This window comes from Ursus americanus, chromosome 21, assembly GCF_024610735.1.
Source record: "Ursus americanus isolate L20-20 chromosome 21, mUrsAme1.1.p, whole genome shotgun sequence".
Lineage (NCBI taxonomy): Eukaryota > Metazoa > Chordata > Mammalia > Carnivora > Ursidae > Ursus > Ursus americanus.
The window spans coordinates 9,033,262-9,046,735 of NC_142147.1; positions in this window are offsets into that span (position 1 = coordinate 9,033,262).

Below are 13,474 nucleotides of genomic sequence, written 5' to 3' on the forward strand. Positions count from 1 at the left end.
TAAAATCTTGCACACATTGAAATAATCCTTACACTGTGCTGAAATGTAGTTCATAGATAATACAACCTATCTATACATGTAATTTAAATAAATCCATGTAAGTCATATAATGCCCTAACTATACCCTGGAGGAGAATTAAAAGGAAACTAATTTATAATAAAATAGCAGTTATCTGAGGATGTAAATACTCCAGCCCAACTCTTCCTGCAAGACACAGGGAGGGTGTCAGAGTTCGCACACTGGCAGGTGGATTCTGTGAATGTGAGGCTGCAGATGCAGATAAATGCTCTTTCAGTAACTCGAGCTCCCCCCGGGGCATGGCTTTTGGTGGTGTAGTCGCCCCAAAAGTGACTAACTCCTGCTAAAGAGCCTAGCAGAATAGAGCATGACTTCCCCTTGATTTAGACACAGGCAGCCATCCTAGAAAGTTCAGTATTTAATAAAACTGTGCAAAAGATAAAAACCTTTGGTGTTAAATAGGAACTAAAATTAGATTCTAGGCTCCAAACATTGTCACTAGGTTTTCACCTTGGTGTTTGGGAGATAACTCTGTGTGAGGGGCTGTCTGCACGTAGCAAGGGGTCTGGCGTGCTAGGTTCTCATGCACTCAATGCTGTAGCACCCCTCCCCCCAATCTTTGTGATGAGCAAAACCATTTCTGTAAAGTTTTAACCTCCTCTCTCCCCAGCTATATAATCTGGCTTCTCTGGGTTCCTCTCTGACTTCCTTCTGTGCCATATCCCTCCTCACCAGCTGTACTTCAGCCACACTGGCCTCCCAAACTGTGGGTTTATCTGGGAGAATGCTCCAGGTGGAAGGAATGGGCAGTGCAAATGTCCTGGGGCAGGAGCATGTCTGGCACGGTCCCCAATTAGTAAAGAGGCCAGTGCGGCCAGAGCAGGATGAGTGAGAGGCAGAGAAGTAAGAGACAAAACCAGAGACAGTGGAGGCCCGAAAAAAGGACCTCTGAGGTCATTAAAAAGACCAACCTTTTAAATGCCAATTGATGGCTTCTTTTGAATTGTCAGGAGACTTGGCAGCACTGGCTCTCTGTTCCTCTGTTCCTGCATAGTAACCATCGGTCAGCTTTGTCCGCTGTGGGAGGGACATTTGGTCCTCGATTTGCCACAAGCCCCACCGGTCCCTTTCGCCTCAAACATCCACTTGTGTTGCTCATGCACACTGTCCGGCTCTTTCTACAGGCATCTGAACTCGCAACCCCTGCAGGGAGAGGGTGCCAGGGAGGACAGTGGGGATGAAGGGAGGGGGAGAAAATAGTTTCCCCTCCCCTGCTCCAGGGAAAACGACCCTGGGCTTCTCCAGACAGGGGCTCTGGGAGGCTGGGGGTGAGGTTTCCCTCCCACCACTACTCTGCACGCCCTACTCTCAAGCCGCCCGCTGAGAGAGCATCTCAGCAGGGGAGGCCAAGGCAGGGGCGCCCGTGGGGACGCCTCGAAGAAAGAGTGAAAATATTTTCCCAGGGAAAGCCAACACTGCGATTTGTTTTAGTTGCTTAAATTATACGTGTTATTTATTTTTTATGCGGCCTGTCATTATTGGTGAATGGGGAAGGCACCCAGCCTCACAATGCAACCAAAATTTTAGATATTGCTATGTAGTTATTAACAAATGGGCTTTTCATCTTTGGAAAATGTGCTGTATGAGAAGCCCTCAGGGGCCGGGCTGCTCGATATTGGGTAATTACAGCCCACGAGGAGGGGGTGGCCTGGGTCTTGGGAAGCAGACTGGGGGGGGTGCTTTTCAGGTTCCCTGCATCTTGGCTCATCCATCCATTTGTATATTCGTTCAAAAACATGTATTGGGTGCCCGCTGTGTACAAGGTGCTGTTCTAGATGCCAAGAACAAAGCAACGGATGATCGTATTAATACAAATCATAAAACCAGTCACGTATCTGGTAGCTGCTATGGTGCCATCAATGTTCTGAGTGATGTGTTCCACACCTGTCACCTAATTTAATCACCCCGGCAGTCTCACGAAGGAAAATTATCCCAATTTACAGATAGGGAAACTGAGGCACAGAGAGGAACAAGAGTTGCAGGCTTCCTTCAAAAGAAACAGAGGACAAGCAGGAAAACTCTGGCTGTGAAAAGGAGCAGCGGTGCGTGATGGAGAGCTCCTGAGAGGGGTCACCTGCAGGTAAGATGGTCAGAGAAGGCCTGAACGAGAAGGTGGTTGTTGAAAGGAACCAACTCTGGAAAGATCTCAGGAGGAGAAGAGCAAGTGCCAAAGCCCTGTGGTGAGAGTAATCTTGGCATGAATGAAAAAGCAGAAAGAAGGGGGCCGGCAGAGGGAGTGTGGCTTTGCTGACACACTTAGACGCTGGGCTTTCCAATGGGGCCCCGTGATGGTCCCGGGCTGGGGGCCTCAACTGCCAAGACAGGAGGTGGGAGGATGGCTGGAGGCAGGGAGGTCGCCCAGGGTGAAGAAAGGACATGTGGATATTTGAATTGACCCTCACATGGGTGGCTCAGGTGGTTAAGCATCTGACTCTTGATTTCAGCTCAGGTCATGAGCTCAGGGTTGGGAGATAGAGCCTGTGTCAGGCTCTGTGCTCAGAGTGGAGCCTGCTTGGGATTCTCTGCCCCTCTGCCCCTCCCCCACCCTCCTACTGTCCCCATCTCTCTTCCTCTCAAAAAAAAAAAAAAAAAAAAAAAAAAAAAAAAAAAGAATTGTCTGGCCAAGGAGGTTCTGGGATCTTGCTCTGTGTTTCTTGAAGTAGAGTTGCAGGATCTCTTCCCCTGTACCCCTACCCTTTCCACTTAGAAATCGCTTGCTGTTCTTGTCACATACCCAGACCCTTGGATTCACCATGTCCTCCTAATGCTGAATGTCTGCATGTGGATCCCAGCAATCTGCATGTTTGACCTAGAGGATTCTGGAGCACATGGAAGTTAGGGAATGGGGTAGCGAAGAGTTCTCGATTAGAGATGGAATATCCAGGAAGGGTGGAGACACTGTTCTTCCTTCTGCCACCAGCACCTTGCTCTGGCCCTCCTGGTATCAGGTGACCCTCTTGAGGGAGGGGGTCTTTCACGTGCTGGGGAGAGCCCAGAGAAGGATGACTAGTGTGGAGGGGGCTCCTCACTGCATGGTCCAGGAGGGTGCAGAGGGAGAGGGAGAGAGAGAATCCCACAGGTAAGGGCCTTTTTAGTCTGGAGGCCAGGAGCTGGGGCAGGGGCACCCACCAGCAGGGCTGTCTCACTGGAGAAAAGATGAGGCCGCTTAAGGTAGAACCAGGGTTGAGGGGCACCAAGTCCAGGAGAAAGATTATAGTTTAAGACAAGGAAGAACTTTGTAATGGCTGGAGCTGTCCAACAGCTGGAAACACAGACTCCAGGGTCAGACGGACTAGGGTCGAGCCTTAGCTCTGCCGCCTCTTGGTTGTAAGGACTTGGACCAGAGATTTAATCTCCTGCTGTCTAAAATGGGATTTATTTATCTTCAATGAAATGGGGACAAGAGTCGCAGCCGCTCCTGAGATGAAATGAGTTAATAGATAGTGCATTCAGCAAGCGCTCAATAAGTGCCCACTGCATTATGTTCCTATTACTGAGAATGGAAGGACTTGCCTTTGCGGGCTGACCGACCTCCTGCGATAATAGAGGTGGGCTGTAATACTCCTGTGATTTGCGGGGCATCTGAAAGACCCTTCCACCCTGAAGGAGAGGTTCCACCTGCCTGCTATTGTGATGGGCGAAAAGGGCGACGACTTTTCCTCCCAGCCCTGGCTTCTCTCTGGGATGCCTCCTAGGGAGCTGGGGGAATAAACAGGGAGAGTCGGTGTTCAGACCCAGCCTGGCCACTGCAGGCTGTCTCACCATCAGGTTGCTATTGGTCATACAGTGTTTTTCCCCATCACTTGGACGTCACCAGGTCACCTGGAACTCTTAGGCCTTTGAGAAGGGATGAGCCATTCCGGCCGGTAGCGTGGCCTGGCTTGGCTTGGGTTGCAATCTTTCTCTGGAGGAATCTAAGCCTGGGGACTGCATGAACACCCCCAGCAAACTCTTTAGCCTTCACTCCGGGACTGGGTTCTGTCTGGGGAGAACCTACAGAGGCTGAGATGGCAGGATAGGACCTGAAAATGAGGAAGGGGAAGAAGAAAATGAGGACGATGGCACCATCACCACCATTACTGCCCCCTTAACGGACACAGCCTGCACTGCCCCACCACATTCTGCCAGCTGAGCCTTGACGCAACCACGGGCGGGGGGGAGTAGTGCTGCCAACCCCATTTGACTTCCAAGGGAGCCGAGGCTCATAGAGTTGAAGCTCCATTTTCAAGGCTACCAGACAAGCAGGAAGTAGAGCCAGGATTAGACCTTTGTCCTGGGTGTCCCTGTCCTTAACCACTGAGCCACCCCAGTGACCTTGGTCCATTGGGCAGGTAAGACTGTCTCGTTGATAAAGAAGGACTGGTGTGGCATTCATGTTCAGTGCCAATGGAGACAGCCCAAGAGGGAGGCCCCAGAGCACGATGGGAAAGCCTTCCCAGTACAGGCTGCCTCTAAGGAGAGACCCTTTTTCATCGAGATTGGACTGAACTACACGCTTGGCATTTCACGCTCCCTCCGTATTGCAAGACGAGGCAGTGGTAACCGCCCGATTTCAACTGAAATCACTTGTTTTCCCCCCTTCCCCACCGGGCTCTCCCGCGAGACCCAGGTGTTAATGAAATCAAACAAAATGAAAATGGGTAAATTATTGCAAAGCTATGAACACCTCCGCAGGGCCACGCCTCACTAGTTTCCAATACCACCTCATTCGGGAGGCTGCCGGAGAAGCCGAAGCAATTTTGTCCCATGGGCGAGGTGGTGGAAGGGAGGGACAAAAGAGACAAGATATTGCAATCAGGAGGTCGCTGACCCAGGCTTTTGTATAATTATAGAATTTCATTTCGGGCCAACTGGACTGACGGCTGAGCTTGTTGGCAAATTAGTGGCAAAAAATAAAGCAATTTTTAGCATCTTCAAAAGAGTCGCCACTCCAATGGGGTGTCAGGGGCCCAGGGTGGGGGAGGAAGGCAAGGATGGGGAAGAGAGGCCCGGGTGGGAAGCAGCTAGTCATTTGGACTCACAAGGCAGATATGTTTCAATTCAGGGCCTGGGAGAACGTGTCCAGCACTGCCCTTGTGGGGATGAGCCAGCAAACTTTGGGGTTTGTCTTGAAAGCAGAAGGGGCTGAAGCAAGACTCTGGCCCCCACTGCCCTCCTTCTAGAATGATTCTCCCAGAATCAGAGGGGTGGGGGTAGGGCGTGTTTCCTTTTTGCCAAAGAGTGCCCAGACCCGTGTGACTTCTATTCCTGCCTGAGCCTTAGTTATTTCTTTCCCTGTAAAATGGGGAGCAGGAACGTTCACCTCGTAAGGTTATTAACAACCCACTCTATCAGAGATGGGCCTGTACTCTGTACGTTACATTGAAATATGGTATTGCTTGCTGTTACGCTTTCCATGCTTTCATTATGAAGCCTGCTTGTAATTTTTAGTACCTACACTTAGCACTGAGTACGGCTCCTCACCCTTACTGCGTATCACCTTTGTTATTATCTTTTTTTTTGCTATGTCTGCTCAGGTACCAGATGTACAATTATTTTGTTGACATTCTTCTTTAGACGGCTTTACTTTTCAATTTTTTACTTACATGCCCTTGCTAGCTTCATTCTAGTTCAAAGCAGCCACGAACTCGTAGGTTTAAGGGTTTATTTATTTTTCTAGAGCAGGTCAAAATAAGTACGATTGTTAAAAAATACTCTCCGTTAAATTTCCTCGGGTACCACTCAAATCCACGTAATAGCGCTCGTCAAGCTCTCTGGGTTGAGGGCCAGTGTTCCTTCTTCTCCCCGGGTCACCTTGGGTTGATGGTTGGCCTATTTCATGAGACTTCCATTCAGTTCCCACCGTGTGCTACCGGACGCCCCGAATGGTGTCTATCTGTTCACAGAAGTGAGTTCACCAATCGTGTACTTGGATATGGTAGCAATTCCACAGTTGCTGGCACCTCCAATAACATTCTCTGAACTTGTACCCGCCATTTCTCTACTTGATGCCAATCCCTAAAGAGTGGATCACGGACCAGCCCCATCTGCGGACCATGTTTGCAGCCGCCCAGAACCCCTTGGAACACATCAACTTTGCAGAACGAGGATAAAAACAAGAATCTGCAGATTCTGTCTGTGGGGACTTACAATTTCTTGGCCTTAGTGTATTTGTCTGTAAAATGGGTCAAGGTGATGCCCTCCTGCTGCTCCCAGACCACTGACATTCCCCATCCTACACCAAAGGACTTCGCCCATCCTGGCAGCATCCTTGCTTTGGGCCCATAATAGGGGAGCAAATGAAACTTCACATGAAGTCCAGTATATTAAATGGATGGACATAAAATTTAGGGGGTAACTGCACAGTGTCTCTGGCTGTTCTAGAAGCATGGGAAATCCAGAGCTCACTTTCAGCCCATGGCAATCTGGGGGTGCCTCTGACAAACCCTGGGACTCCTTGGAACAGCTGGGCAAGTGGAGAGATGTTCCAAGGTCTTCCCCCGTCTAACATACACAAGAAACAGGTGGATTTGAGGCATGGACAGGAATTCCTATTCTACTCGCTTGTTTGAGAATACTGAGTCATTGCTGAGTCTTGAAGGTCTCCTGAGTTGGGATGGCAGACAGCTTTACCTGGGCTCCAGGTGAGAGATCCATGGTACTCTGACTCCAGCTCCTACAGGGGTTGAGGCAGACCTGAACGGAGGTGCTTGGTACATGGTTGGAAGAGAATGCAAGGATGAGGGAAGCTTCGTTTTGCTAAATCAGGATGGGGGTTTCATGCTCCTGAAACAGGGTTACAGAGAAGAGACTGAAAGCCTCAGCATGTGTTTAGGATTTCACAGTCTACACAGCCGTGTCCCATATGACATCTTCCTTGAGCCTCAAAATGCCACTCACTTTAGGGTTAATAAAGCCCTCATCTTAAAGTAAAAGTCCCTAAGGATAGGACACAGGCTAAGACTTGCCTGAAGACGTACAGCCAGGTGCCGGTACAGCCAGGACTTGAACCCAGAACCACATGACTCTGAAGTGCTGGGGCCATGAATGGACCAGTCCATGGTAGCTGGGACTCTCTTGTCATTCACAAGTTGGAAGGTGAAGTGGACAGCAAGGCTAGACCAGGCACCAAGGGTTTGCACTGCCCGAAGCCACTGGATAGCCAGGCTGGGTGACCCTTGAAAAGTGATGTGGTTCTTGATGCTCCTGGGAAAGTCTAGAAGGGGCTTGTGATGTGTCTGGATTTTGGAACAAGACTGGGGAGAAAATTGCAGGTGGGCTTATAGGCTCTCTAGTGTGGCTGTGCGTGGACACCTGGGGGTAGGAAGATCACTGATGGTTTGATCACAGATGGCTGCCTCTGGGAGGGTCCCAGAGTCATTAGGGGCATAAGAACACCCAAAAAACATTCTCTGAGAGCATCCCTGCCCTCCAGAAATTGGGAGCAGAGGTTAACCATGAAACGGTTAGTGAATATTTGGAGATGACATGTGAGGGATCTTGGCATGATGAAGCTTCTGGATGTGGGCTGCTGGCTCTCTGACTGTCCTCATGGGGCCTTCCTTTTGCTTCTTTTCCTCACAGGACACCTCACAAGACATGGTACCGTCAAGACCCCTTGAGCTTGGCTTCCTGCCACGGCACGGATTCGGCTCACGGGAAACTCATACCATCCTGCTTCGGCAAACTGAGGTGGTACAGGCTGTTTGCTGCTGCAACTCTCTCCTCACCTTGCTACTGGGGGCTGGCCCGGACTGGCCCCCGCCTCCAGAGTTTCTCGGGAGAAGAAGCAGGCCTGAGCCTCCGGGGACATTTATGCTGTTGCAGGCATGTATGTAGTCTTGCTGTGACCTCTCTGTGGCTGCGGGCCAGCACCTTTGACGGACAGCTGTGTCCGATGCTGATACTGTGGCTCCGTGTGCCAGGGGAATCCACACCCCTGGGGGCAGACCTCAACCAGAGGCAAATAGGAGAGACATCCCCTAGCTTGCTTGCCCTCAGGGGGGACACGGTGTGAATGGGACACGGTCCTCAATGGCATTGAGCTGGGTACCTACAGCAGTAACCTTTATGCGTCTGTATTGGTTGCCTTCCCATCCCTCTCTCATTTCCCCACTCCCCTCCAGTGCTTCCCAGGATCATTTCTCAAACTGCTTCTCGGGGGGGGGGGGGGGCCCAGCCTATGACATGTGTGCCTAAAATCCCAGGTACACACTCCCAGGATGGGGTTAGGAGGGGGTTAAGGTGGGGCTCCCAAACTCCATGGCTCAGCCAGCAGCGAGCCAAGTGTGGCAGGCTGGTCCTTACCGCCAATCTCTTGAGCAAACTCCCCTGGCTCCGTGGCTGGAGGGCCTTCCATGTCCCATCCCTTCTCAGGAGTCAAAGCTGATGGTTCTCTTACTTCTGCATGGTCCTCTCAAACGATTACCCTTCTCCTCATATAGATTGCCTGAGTGGTGACGCTCACAGGACCTATTAAGCCCCCCTTTAAGTAGTCTGAGGAGGCGTGTCCTGCTGCTCTTCTATAAAATATGGGGGCACTTATCACCTATTCCATGATAGCTCAGCTCTGGGGCTTTAGTCAGAGAGAAAAGTCCCATTCACGAGCCTGTTTCAAAAGTAGAGTTGACAGTTAATGTACATACATCTTCCCCATGACCTGGGAATTCCACTCCTGGGTTGACACCTAGCAAAAGTGTGCTCATATGTTTACCAAAGGACATGTACAAGAATGTTCATGGCAGTGACACTCTTTGTGACAGCTCCAAACTAGAAAGAGACCCATGTCCATCAACAGTAAAAGAGGTAAGAGCCTTGTGATATAATCATTCCATGGAATACTACGCAGCATTGAGAATGCTCAATTAACCTCAGTTAACAACATGGACGAAACTCACCTCGTGTTGAGCCAAAGAAGCCAGACATGGGGAAGACATACTGCGTGTTTCTACTTGTACCACGTCCAAAACCATGGTGGAGAACTCAGGCCTGTGCTTGTCTTTGGAAGGCTGGTAGTGACTGGAAAGTGCCAGAAAGGGGATCCTGGAGAGCTGGTCATATTCTATTTCTTGATCTGGGTGTTGTTTGTCTGTGTGTGTTCACTTCGTGAAAATCAATCCCTCTGCACATTCAGACATTCAGGATTCATGCACCTCTATTAAGTATGATATGCTCCAATTTCTGTATAAATATATTAACATCATCCCAATAAAAACCTGCTGGGGACATGCTGGGCCTGATAAGAGAGGGAAAGATTGCATTCTGAAGGAGCTGCATGAATTAGCAAGCAGTTATTGGCAGGAATTAGGAGGGTACCCCTGGGATAGGATTTCTGGAGTGTTTGATCAAGGGGACCAGAACATAAGACTGAATAAGCAAGAATTCATTGAATTGGGGGCATTTTCTTGGGACGTAGGATTTAACGCTCTAGCAAAGGCCCCAGGAGGTGGGGCAAACTCACTGCTAAGGAGGCTTTTAGAAGCCTGGGGAAAGGAATGGCCTGTGCGGAGGTGAAGTAGAAATACTGAATTGCTCTAGTAAGAGGTAGAGAAAGGAAGAGGTTGAGGGAAATGGACACGCATATAAGGCCAGAAGAATGCTCACCAGAGAATTATGTTGCATTGGGGGGTCCAGAGGACACACCGTTCACTATGACATCAGGAATGCACTACTAAGAAAGAGAAAGAGAGACATTAGCGTCAGTAAGAAACTCGGTGAAGGTTCTCTTCTGCAGACCGAGGCTACTGGCAGGAAAAGTGGCTGCAGAACCAGGCCCACCAACAGCCATGGGAGCAGTGGGTTTCTGAAGTATCAGAAGCCAGGGGCCTGCAATTGTCATAATGATTGGCAAGGTCAGAAGGGAAGCCGTGGTGGCTTGATCTCCAGGAAAGTGTGAAAATGAATAACAGAGCATGATGTCCTTAGAGGCAAAATGGGCAGCCAGTAAGGCTGCTGCTTAACATCTACAAGGAGAAGAAAGCCAATATGAAGGAACAGGTCTAGAGAACACCTGCTTCCAGGCAAGATGGAGTAGCAAGTCTCAGATGTGCTCTTGTGTCTGAAATAATCAAAAATGGACAAAGTATGTGAAACAAGGATTTCAAGACACTGGACTTCAGGCAACAAAGGAGCAAACCCTGAGAAGTGGGAATCAAATGAGGTGAGCCTTGTGGATAATTTCTAGCCATGGCATAGGAAGGGGGAAGTTGGGTAGACCCCTAATTCGAGAAGACAAAGTTGAGAGTCTGGGGAGACAAAGGCAGCTGGAGTTTGCAGGACCGAGTATTGGAGAGGAGAGAGCCGCACAAAGGGAGAACTCCAGAGATCTGAAATGTTCCCCACGAGTATTCAGCACAGAACTGATTAGCGCATGTGTGTGATGAAACACCCCAAGGCAGGGGGGGAACCATCTGACAGGATCACAGGGAATTCACTCTATACTCATACAGGGCTGGAAAGAGTGCCTGTTCCTCCAGTCAGAATGGAAAATCTCAAGATTCATGAGACATTGGGTAGAATACATAGAAGGGTCTTGACTTAATAATGTGGAATGATCAGCCCTAGACCAAGCATTGCTCTGGCCCTGCCTATCAAATCTGAAAAGCAAGACCTAAAAGGATCAATGTGTTTCCAAGTCCCTTAAGCACATCCCAACCAAAACTCAAAAATACCTGTCTAGGAGCACAGAAATAGCCGGCGTACAATAAAGTAAAATTCATAATGTTTGCTATCCAATCAAAGACTATGGACATGCCAACAATAGCAAGGCATGAAAAGAATCCCCCCAAAAGAGGAGATTAATCAATCCAAAGAAACTGATTTGAACTGACACAGAAGCTACAACGAGCAGACACGGACATTAACACAGTTAATCTAACTATATTCCATAGATTGAAAAAGTTACATAGTGGTATGGAAAATATAAATTAAGACCCCAGTTAAACTCCTAGATCTCACACGACAACGTGTGAGATGAAAGACACAATGGATAAGGTGATGACAGCTTATACACTGCAGAAAATAAGAAGAGAGAGGCAGCAATAGAAACCATCTAAACTGAAGCACAAAAGAGAAAGACGACAACAACAAAAGGAACAGAACGTCAGGAAGGTGTGAGGCCATGTTGGCCAACATGACGTTGGCCTAATATATGCAATGTCCTCAGAGGAGAGAGGAGATGACAAACATTTTTTTTTTTGACGAAATAATGGCTAAAGTATCTTCCAAATTGTGGTTTAAAAAGCCTAAGTCTACAAATCCAAGAAACTCAATAACACGGAAGCATGGGAGACATGAAGAAAAGCACACAGAGGCACATCAGAATCGAACTACTCAGTCAGTTATAAAAAGAAATCTCAAAAGCAACTGGTGGGGGGGGCGGCCTGTTACACACAGATGAAGATAGGATGAGAGCACATTTCTTGTTGAAAACATTGCAAATGAGAAGACGGGGGAGCAACAACATTTTTAAGTGACCCAAAGGGGAAAAAAAATCAACTTTGAATTCTGTACCCAGCAAAATTATCCATCAAAGGGGGACATGGCCTGCACTGAGAATATATATAAAGATTCCTGGGCAGAAGCCAATGACCTGGCTGATGGGTCAGGGTTCTGGAAGGAAAAGGCCAGTAGGATAGGAAACAAGGATGTCTGGGGTGGAGGCAGGTGGATGGGCATATGTGAGTGGGCGCGAACTCTGAAGATTTTTGTACTGCACGTGAACTCCCAGCAGAAGCGACCCACCACAGAAGAAGCATGGAACAGCCAAGGAGACGAAGTGGCTTAGCCAGTTGACTTTAACCACCCTTCATCATTGGCCACCCCAGAACTGGCACTCTGGACAAAGAAACGCACAGAGTGGCCAAAATGGTAGAGATGAAGGTTGGTATGGACCAACATCATGGACTCCCACTTAGGGACGCCAACTTAGTGACTGCTGTCAGCTGTCACTGAATGCTTGACTTGCCGGCCCCAGAAAGGAATGCTGAGTCCCTTGATAGGGCCATATTCTTCAAAGAGCCCAATGGGCTGCTTGGTAGCAAGTTGACTACATTGCGCCCCTTCTACCCTGGAAGGATGAGGCTCATGTTATAAGAATACCTACTCCAGATCTGAGCCTCAGCCAGCACAACTATCCAGGGGCTTAAGGAAGGACTGATCCACAGACACGGAATCCCACATAACACAGCGTCTGTGCGGAGGACCCACTTCGTAGTAGAGGAGGGGTGAAATTATGCCCATGACCATGGGATCTACTGGTTGTATCATATCCCGGACAATGCAGAAATAGCTGCCTTACTTGTTAGAATGGCCATCTAAATGCACATCCGAGGGACAGCTTGGAGGCAAGGATCAGGTGCTGTCCTTCAGAATACAGCATACGTACTATGACCAAGCTCTCCGCATGGCACTGGGTCCCTGGTAGGACAAATACACGACCCAGGAACCAAGGGGTGGAAGCAGGAGTAGACTCCACTTACCATTACTCCTAACGACCCCTCAGGGGACTTTGTGTTTCCCATCCTCCCAACTCTGGGCTTTGTTGCCATTACATTTTCTGTTTCCCAAAGGGATATGCTCTCAGGAGGGGACAGCAAGAGTTCCGTTGAAGCACAAGCTGCAGCTACGAAAGGGACGATTTGGACACCTTGTGTCTAGGAACTTGCAGGGAGAATGGACCCTATCACCACTGCCGTTGCACAGTGGGGGCGAAGACTATGTGTGGACCCAGGTGACCCACTTCTGAGCCATTTAGTCCTCTCTGCCCCACAGTACCTGGGAGTGATGCATGAGACATGAATGATGCCCAAGGACCCAGACTCCTCAGCGGTGACGGCAGAGTCACACCACCAAGTAGGGGTTTAAGACCTGTCGAGGATGGAGGGAATTTTGAAAGGAGAGAGGAGGAAGGAGAGGATGAGTGTGATTGTCAGCATTGAGACCCAGCTGCAGTGATGGGGCTGCAGATCCTTCCACTCCCTTCCCCCCTTGTAAGTGGCCCCTCAGGAAGAGAGGCCCAGGGGACCTGTGGTTGCCGCTCTGCCAGCGTTCATGGAGGAGTGGATCTGTGTGGCCCATGGAGGTGCTCCGTCAGCTCTCTCCTCAAGGGCACCTCTAGCTGCCACACCGAGGAGCCGCCATAGCATTTGTGTTAAGCCTGTGCCTACTTGGGGGTCTCAGAGCCTGTGACTGGACACACGGGGGCTCCCAGAGCTGGATTATTCCCCCCTGATGTGCCTGCTGCTTTGTCCAGGTCCTGCCTGTCAACCTGAGCGAGACCTTGTCAGCACGTTCTGCTTTCCCAGAGTCAGACCCACAGCACAGCCTGAAGGTTCTCCCCTCCGCCTCCCACTCCGTCCTCCTTTCTCCCTCTCAGGAAAGCTGCCCTGGGAAATCTCCCCCACGCCTGCTCCCGTC